This window comes from Anomaloglossus baeobatrachus, chromosome 1 (assembly GCF_048569485.1).
Source record: "Anomaloglossus baeobatrachus isolate aAnoBae1 chromosome 1, aAnoBae1.hap1, whole genome shotgun sequence".
Taxonomy (NCBI): Eukaryota; Metazoa; Chordata; class Amphibia; order Anura; family Aromobatidae; genus Anomaloglossus; species Anomaloglossus baeobatrachus.
The window spans coordinates 714,106,930-714,117,083 of record NC_134353.1 but is presented as its reverse complement, the minus strand read 5'-3'; positions in this window follow the sequence as shown (position 1 = coordinate 714,117,083).

Here is a 10,154-nt window from a genome sequence, read left to right as displayed (position 1 = left end):
TCATTTTAAGTCCATTTATCACCCCCGACACTGTGCTGTGTTGATTCTATACTGACAACTGAGTAAATCTAAATAATATATGTTCATTGGTGTGCTATAAAGAAACAAATGTTTTATATTTATGCTTGTTAATATGTGCTACTGACATTTTTATGCTATTTTTAAATGTATTGGAAAATTAAACAGGTTTTCCTTGATTTATTACAGAAGCTTTGCTTCCCTTTATGATATATCTTACGAGTTCTTGCATCATTTACTTATGTAGATTAGCAACCTGGGCCTTAGCCAGAATTAATGGATAATTAGTGATAATATTATACTATGTTCTCATTACAACATACTGAAAAGAGGGCCCTTGAGATGTGATGGAAATGACACTCAGTACAGCTATGGATACATATTTTGCAAAGGTCATCAAACAATGTAATAGACCGCAGTATTTGTATCATCTAGAACTTTCTAAAATAGTTCTTACTAATGAGAACTATACACTTTAGGCTCTGTTCACACTAGGGTTATGATGAACCCCATTAACCTAGAATGGGATTTGTCAGAGTTCCTTTAGCCTTTATCAAAATGCTTGAATATAAAATCAATAATTTAAAGGATTAGGCACTTTCTAGTCAAATTTCTTCAATACGGTAAACTGTTGTTTTTAACTAAATACCCCCTATTGTTCAATTCCATTTTAAGGCCCTGGGATGTCCAAAGATCAGCATTGTGAACAGTTGTGCCACCATGTTTATAACCATCAAGGTGCCGAACGTCCCGTGATTTAACAACTCAACTGCTTCCTCCTCTTCTGCACATCTACTGAACGCTTTCAATATCTATGCAAAGGAAGACAGAGCCGGGAAACAGGTCAGGTGTTTGGAAGTCAGTCCTTGGAATCTTGGACCTTTATTCTTGATAAAAAGGTTGTCTTCCTCCTTCCTTATCTATTCCATAATCACAGAGGCTTTATTAGAAGCAGGAACCTCTTTGCTCATTGTTCCAAACATATGTCCTTGATTTAGATTCTGAGCTGCCTAAAAAATGCTACTGACTGAAAGTGGTTTCATTTAGGCATCTTTCAGACATCCATGATTCACGTACATGTTCTATCCGTGTTTTTCACATAGAATACATATACAGTACCCATTATGATCTACGTGTCTGTTCAAGTGCCCTTGATCTTTTATGGACCGAGCCGTGGCTCTAAACTGCACATTTCAGTCTAGGGGTGTTAAAAAAAAAAGACAACAAAAAAACTGATGCACAGACCAAACAATGAGGAAAATGTGTTTAGCTTTTTTTCAGGAATAAGAAAAATGGAAGTCTGAATAAGACATCAAGAGGTACCCGAGAGGTCCCAACTGTCCCCATCCATTGCCATAGCAAGATGGGTGCAGTTTTCTTTGTTCAAATCAAAGTTTATTAGAATAGAAGAAGATAATCAAACAATTGCACAGCGCGCAGGCAGAGGGTATATATCCAAGCTAGCTGCTAAAAACACAACAGTTCTTTGACTACACCTGCGCCACTGGCGACCAAAAATAACAAGTACAATTCGTATGTGTTTGAAATAGGAAGAACAAGTTGAAAAAAAAGAGATAAAGAAGAGGAGGTGGAAGAAGAATTTAGAGACAGTAAAGACAACAGAAACGTGGGAAAGTAAGATGAAAGGGGAAGGGTACAAAGAGTTCCCACCCGAGTGGACGCGCCCTCCTATCAAAACCACATTTGTAAGGCTAACCTTCTAGGTACAGAAATAAGAGAATGGAAAATTACCTACATACCTGCCCCCCCGTGAATCCATAGACCCATATCCGGTGAGTCCCTGAACATGATCCACGGGGCCCACGTAGCATCAACTTTGTCCTTGTTGCCGAGTGTCTGACCTATCAAGGTCTTCATCCTGAAGATCTCGTTGCACTCTGCTATGAATTCATCCCGTGATGGGATTCTAGTTTGCTTCCAATATCTTGGAATTAGGTTTCTGGCAGCTGTTAAAAAATGTCTTAATAAACCTTTCCTAAACCCTGAAGCAGAAACATTCCCGAGGGACAGGAGAGCTAACTCTTTTGTGGGCCGGATTTGCCTCAAGGAAAGTTTATTGAGTAACTGGAAAATGCTCTCCCAGAATGATCTCACCGGGGGACATGACCACCAGATATGAGTGAGGGTTCCCCTCTCCTTTTGGCATCTCCAGCACACATCAGAGGCTGATGGAAAGGCAGTATGGATACTCACAGGACACCTATACCACCTAGATAGGATCTTGTAGCACCTTTCCTGTGATATCACATTCAGCGAAGTTTTACCAATAAAGAGAAGGATTTTGGTCCGCTCCTCAGCCGAGAATGACCTCCCCCACTCTCTCTCCCATTTCCCAAAGTACCCAGGCAAGCCGTCCCTCGCACCTCTGTATCTGAGAAACAAGTCATACAAGGTTGAAATGGTATGGCCTGGAGGATCCTTCGCTAGGCAAAGGGCCTCAAAGGGTGTGAGTGCCCTATAGATGTCTACCCTCCTAGCCATAGACACTATAAAACTTTTCAGCTGTTCGAAGAAGAACCACATATCTTGAGATTTGTTGATATCTGAAGAGTAATTATCTAGGGGTTTAATACCTGTGTCTGAGATAAAGTCACGAATAATAGGATGGTCACTCTTCCTTTTATGGAGGAATGTTGATCTATGGAAACCCGCCTGAAAATCTGAATTACTATGGACCGGTGTCAATGGGCCTGGAATGGAGGACAAGTCAAGATATTTATTACCTCGGGACATAAAATTCCGCAATTGCTTTGTGATAAAGGGTACTGTGATAGAGCTGGAGCTGGGTGGTGCTCTGGTCCAAATAACTACCTTCGGATCAACATCAGATTGCGCACTTTCGGCTTCCACCCATCTTTTCGTTTCACCTGAGTTAAATAGATCCAGAACGCACGTCCCTAAAGAGGCGTAGCTATACAAAAGGAGATTAGGGAGTCCAGTTCCTCCCATATCCCTTGATCTACTCAATATTTTGTGGGAAATACGTGGGCGTTTATGTGCCCAGACAAATTTGGTTATGCTAGATTTCAGACGTGAGAAAAAAGAGGCCGGCAATACTAAGGGGATGGTTTGGAAGTAATAAAGCAGCTTCGGTAACAGGTCCATTTTGATCGCATTTATCCTCCCAAACCATGAAAGCTGGAGTTTGTTCCAGTTACTGAGGTCTAATTCTAACTTCCTGGAAATGTGGCGGTGATTTGATTTAAAGAGGTCAAGGGGATCTGCCGTCAGTTTAATTCCTAGGTATGTCAATGAATCCACCTGCCATTTGAAGGGGAGAGAGGCTTTGAGCTGAGTCACCAGCATTGGAGGAAGAGATATATTCAGTATTTCGGATTTATGAGTATTTATTTTAAAATTACTCAGAGATCCGAACCTCCGCAATTCAGCCATTATGTTGGGTAGACTAATGAGTGGAGAGGTAACGTACAGGAGCAGATCATCTGCGAATAAAGCTAATTTATGGTCCTGTTTGTGAAATGTAACCCCTTTAATTGATATATTGCTCCTCAATGCCACCGCCAGATGTTCCATGGTCAGAATATATAATAATGGGGAAAGGGGGCACCCTTGTCTTGTTCCATTACATATTGTAAAGGAATCTGAGAGGGAGCCATTTATTTTGATTTGTGCTGTGGGCAAAGAGTAGAGTGCTGTAACTCTGTTCATCATGTGCTCTCCCAACCCTATGTTTTTAAGGACCTGAAACATGAAACCCCAGTGCACCCTGTCAAACGCCTTCTCTGCATCTACCGACAGGATGCACATGGGGATCCCGTGACGTCTTGCGCCGTCAATCAGGGAGATGGTCCTCAGGGTGTTGTCCCTGGCTTCTCTTCTGGGCACGAAACCCACCTGGTCTGGATTTACCAGTCTGGGAAGAAGGTCTCGTAACCTATTTGATATCATTTTAGAATAAAGCTTGATATCTAGATTTATGAGCGAGATCGGTCTATAGTTGCAGCAAAGAGATGCGTCCTTCCCTGGTTTTGGTATAACTGTGATGTGGGCCATCAACGCCTGGGGAGGGAACGCACCCCCTGCAGATATATATCTACAGACCGAATGGAACAGAGGATTTAGAAGTTCTGAAAATTGTTTATAGAAACCCGCTGAGAACCCGTCTGGACCTGGGCTTTTCCCTGACTTCAAATCTGAGACTACCGCATTGACCTCCTCCAGGGAGAAGTCCTCTTCCAGCTCCAGTAAGGTATCATTTGAGATGGAAGGGAGATTATGGGATTTCAGGTAAGCTTTAACATCATCTTGAGTCCCATATGGCGCTATGTGTCCCGATTGTCCCCTAATATCATAAAGCGCCTTGTAGTATGTGCGGAAGCCTGCTAAAATGTCCTGGTTGCTATGCAAATGACCATCACTTCCTGGGTCTTTTATGAAAGGGATGTAAGTATTCATGGAGCGGGGATGGAGGGCCCTTGCAAGAAGCTTCCCACTTCTATTGCCCAGTTGATAAAAGCGGCTTTTGAGATGTTCTCTTAAGCCCCTGGATTTCTGGTCTAATACCTCTAGTAATTTATGTCTGGTTGTAGAGAGTTGTGCGTAGGTTGTAGGAGATGAGTCCCGTTTGTGTTTGCTTTCTAGTGAGGCAATCTGGTTAGATAACTGCGTTATTTCAATGGCTCTTTCTTTTTTCAGGCGGGTACCATGTGAGATCAAAATGCCCCTTAATACACATTTCAGTGATTCCCACTGGATTGCAGGAGAAGTGGTATCACATTCATGATCTCTAATAAAGTTATGAATTGACTGGGTAAGGTCCGCTTTGCATAACTGATCCTGTAATAGGTTTTCATTCAGTCGCCAGGTGAAATTTGATTTGACACGAGGCCCTAACTGAATCGATAAGTAAATGGGAGCGTGGTCTGACCATATTATATTACCTATGGTCGCTTCTAATGTCATGTCTAGGAGGGCATGAGAAATGTGGAAGGAGTCAATTCTGCTATAGACAGAATGGACCGAGGAATAGAAGCTGTAATCTTTGGTGTCCGGATGAAGAATCCTCCATATGTCCACCAATCTCAGACCATGCATGTGCTTTTTGACCCTTTGTATGACTGAGGCCGGATAGGACGACTTACCCGAGGACACATCGAGGGCCGGGTTCATTGGTAGATTAAAATCGCCTCCTAATATCACCGGAGAGGAGTCCGCAAAATCTTCCAGAATTTTCCTCCCGTCTGCACAGAATCTGTCCTGCCCCTGGTTAGGAAAGTACATGTTAGCAATAACAAAGATATTGGTTTTCCAAGAAAGCTTTAAGAAAATATATCTTCCCTTGGGGTCGATACAGGAGTCTAACACCTCTGGTATGAAGGACCTATGAAATGCCACGGAAACCCCCTTAGACTTAGCATCAGGATTCGAGCTATGGTGCCAAATCGGGTAGTAAGCCGAGGAACACTTAGGAATTGCATCTGACCTAAAGTGAGTTTCCTGAAGCATCAAGATGGCCACCCGTTGCTTATGACAGGAATATGCTATCTGTTTTCTTTTTTCAGGGACATTCAAACCTTTAACGTTGAAGGAGCAAAACTTGACACTATCCATAATGCAGGTCAGCTGGAAGCATGATGTGGTATCTGGGGGCTGGTCCAGTCAGGTGAGAGGGAAGGATAGAGAAGAAAGAAAGACAGAGAAAAGAAAGAGCAAGGTTTAGGTCAAAGGACCTAAAAGGTGGGTAAGGAACCCTAGTATTAAGTGGTGCAAAATTTCCATGGCAATGGATTGCCATTTGCACTAAGGGGGGGTTAGAGGAAGCCAAGAACGGCAGCGAGTCCGTTCCTTACCCCCCGCCTCTAATACAATATGATATATCATTATAAAGCGCACTAACTATATGCTCCCGCTAAAACTTTATCATCTAAAGAAAAGTAAACATCATAACAGGCTATTATTCTAGGCATTGACCCCAATCAGCATTCCCGGTAGGTAAGCAAAGTGTTCAGATCAGGGACAAGATTCTAGTAATTGTAAAAAACAAGAAAATCACATGAGTCTCCCGGGCTTATTTCTCAAAAGGCCCAGATCTTCGCCTCTAGACAGTCCAGCCCCACAGGGTCCAGTCAGTAAAGGCTAGGGGAGGACACTCCCAACCAGGTCCACCAGGTGGAGGGTCCAAGTGGATCTATAACACAAACAGTTTACTGCTTCCTCCTATGAGGTTTAAGTGGTACTTGACCCAATGTCAGAACCTCTGATAACACCTGTGAAATAACACAATGCTAGTCTGGAAAGAAGCAATATTAGGTGACAGGAGAAAGACTTTCAACAAATCACAGTAACTTGCAACGATGCCTTTGATGTAGTTTCATGGAAAGGCCCTCCCCTGCGGCTCCAGGGATAATTGGCTATCATGCCGGAAGGGCCCATGAAGGTTATCCCCAGTAGGAAACAGGGGTGCTACACAGGACCGCTACCCTGTCGGATTGCTCTTGTCAGGACCTCTTTGTCTCCCATGGCGACGGACTGGCTGCCATACTGGGGGTTCCACAGGGAGTTGGGGGCCTGAGGGCCAATCCGGCAGTGCTACCATAGGAAGCTCGAAAGTCCCTAAGAACTTAGCCAGATCTCCGAGTTTGCGAAAGATTGCTGATTTCCCATCCTTATGCGCTGTCAGCTGGAAGGGGAAACCCCATCTATATGGAATGTTTCTGTCCTGGAGGTGTTGGAGCAGGGGTTTTAATGCTCTTCGCAGCTGCAGAGTCCGTCTAGCCAGATCCGGTAATATCTGGACCTGGGACCCCTGGTAGTTGATGGATCCTGCCTGCCGCACCGCGGACATGATGGAGTCCTTTACCTTATAAAAGTGGACTCTACATATTATGTCCCTTGGACGTGAATCTGGAGGGGATTTGGGACCCAGGGCCCTATGTATGCGGTCTAACTCAATCGGCCCAGAGCTTTGTTCTCCCAGAATTTGAGCAAAGAGCTTCTGTGCCATGGCCTCCAGTTCAGGCGTGCCAATACTTTCAGGGATTCCACGGATACGGACATTATTTTGCCGATTGCGGTTCTCTAAGTCCTCTTGCCCTGAAGTGAGCTCATCAATCTTTGCTGAGTTGCTAAGTAATATTTTCCTTTGTAGGGACAACTCAGCAGTGATGGCTTCCTGGGACTTCTCCACCTCCTCTACCCTGTATGTGAATTCAGATTTCAGTGCCTGCAGCTCTTTCTTATAAGTATTCTCAAGCCTGCTAGCAAATCTGTCCAAATCTTTTTTTGTAGGCAAAGCCTTGATAGATTTACTTATCTCATGTAGATTAGGCAGATCTCCCTCATTGTCTCCTCCCTGGAGAAGTCCTGCTGTGATTTCCCCAGCTCCTGCTGTGTCTGTGTTTGACTTTCCCGGGGCTGTGAGTTTTCCATGAGGGAGGCAGACGCCATCATTGATCTAGTGGTCCTGACGGCTGCTGAGGTGCTCTGGCTGAGGAAACGATCCATGCTGCTCACTGTCTCCTTTATCTCACCTCGGTGTCTGGTGACTTTCCTGGATTTGCCAATAAGCAGGGAGATGTTAATGTGCTCTAATGGAGGCTAATGGGGGAAGTTCAGGACAGAGCTCCCAGCAAGTGCAGCTCACTCGGCCATCAGCAAGCCACGCCCCCCGGGTGCAGTTTTCTTTAATCGAACAAAGTGTTTTACATAAATACTAACACTGAGGTCTTTAACAATTAAAAGGGTTATTCCCATTTCCAAGATCCTATCCCAATATGTAGTAGATATAATATTAGCAAATAACTCCAATTAGAAATGTAGTATAGTTCTAATACAGCCATGTCTGTTACCTCAAGTGCAGGAAAATGCAGCTTAGGTACCCATGGTTAAGACCACAAGCAATGAACTAACTGTAACAATAGAAGTAGACATAACCATGGATACTTAAGCTGCAATGCCCTGCACATGAGGTTAGAGACATGGCTATATGTGAATTAGACTACATTTCTAATTGGAAGTAATTGCTAATATTCTTATTATTAAGCCTACTATATATTGGGATAGGATCTTGGAGATGGAAATAACCCTTAAACTCTTGCAGCATCACATTTTCTCAAAGGGGACTAGATTTGTCTCCTTGATTACTCTTAAGCCCCCATCACACATAGCGATGTCATTAGCGAGATCGCTGAAACGTCACAGGTTTTATGACGCAACAGTGACCATGCTAGCAATCTTGCTATGTGTGACACATAGCAGCGACCGCCCCCCCCCCCCCGCTGCAATATCGCCAATCGTACCTGAACGTCCTGGTTCATTTTTTGATTGTTGGTGTCCCGCTGGGCAGCATGCATCACTGTGTTTTTGCTTTGTCTTTTCAACGCCCGTCAGAATAGCTGCTGTGTGACAGGGTCCCAACGACCACCGAGGATCGCTGTATCGCTGTTGTGTCGTTACTTAGATATGCCTGTTTGACAGCTCACTAGCGACCATGTAGCAACGTACCAGCGATCCTGACCAGGTCGTATCGTTGTCGGGTTCGTGGGAACGTCGCTACGTGTAACAGGACCCTTAGTTATGTTTGAGAGCCTGCGTAATGCGCTTTCCATAACGAGAATTGTATGCAGGCTGTCAATCACTCCCAGGGAGGCATGATTTGAAGATCCAAGCAGGATTTATCCTGAGTGAAGTCTTGCCTCAATAGTTCAGACTAGTCCTGCCTCAATAGCATATGCAATGCTGTAGGATAACCACATAAGGCTATGTGTGCACTAGAAAGTGCCTTTTTCTTAATAAAAATCTGGACCCTCTTAAAGAATCCCGCACCCACTGTAAAAAGCCGCAGCAAAATCCGCATGGGGTTTTACCGTGGTTTGGAGCGGATTTACTACGGATTTTCCGCAGGTTGGTCCCAGCGGAATTTTACCGATATCTATGGCAAAAACCGCAGGTACCTGCAGAAAAGAGGTGACATGCTCATTAATTCCGCAGCGGAAAATCCGCAAGTAAATCCGGGGGTATAAAAAAAACCGTAGTGTGCGCACAGCATTTTTTAAAACCCATATGATTTGCTGGGGAATGACTGCAGCAATGTTAGATACATTTTCTGCAGCAAATCCGCGGTAAATCCGCAGCGTGCGCACAGGGCCTCAAACACATTAAAAAAAAAATAAAATTATAATCTATATATATATATATATATATATAAAATATACGACTATAGTTGCAATTGGGAACAGAAAGATTGCAATTGGGAACAGAAAGAGGGTGTGATATGTTCCCTTTAATATTTTTTTACTAATTTAAAAGGGTTATCCATCACAATTTCAATTAAATCTCAGGATTAATCAGATAGAGAGAGCATATTTTCATCATATATTTGAAAACTTATTTAAAATCTTCAGTTCACACAGGTGCTTCATATGTAGCAATCCCTACTATCCTAAAATAAAAAAAGCAAGCTGAGATAAGAAGGTTTAAACTAGGCAGGAAAGAAAAGAAAAAGGGTGTATCCAGCGCAAAAAAAAAAAAAATAAAAAAAATAAATAAATAGAGTTGTTCTATAAAATATCCTTTATTGGTGTATTAAAACTTCTATGAAAAAGTTAAGAAACACTAGCCTATACATTTCAAGCGTAGCACGCGTGTAATCTTAGCAAAGATTAATAGAATAAAAATAGTATATATATTATTTATTTTACTCACTTATATAGCACTATTAATTTCACAGCGCTTTACAGACATGATCATCGCAGTCCCCATTGGGCTCACAATCTACATTCCCTATCACTAACTTTGGAGTGTGGGAGGAAACCACCGCAAACACAAGAACATATAAACTTCTTGCAGATGTTGTCGCAAGACTGCACTAAGCCACCGTAATGTGAAAATTCCTCCAATTAGGACAACCTCATAATTAGAATTTTTGCCAAATTAGGACACTGTTCTAACAATGGCAAACTTTTTTTTTTTTAATTATGGTAATTAGAAATGAATATTCTGCAGAGTACAGAGTAGAAATTAAACAGACATCAGATTCGTATTTCTTGAGATTTAGTGTTATACAGTATCATTTCTGAAATGTAATGATGAAATAGAACAAGCGCTATTTATACAATGGTTTGTATAGCCTCTCTGCTTATATCTGGTTTTAATAT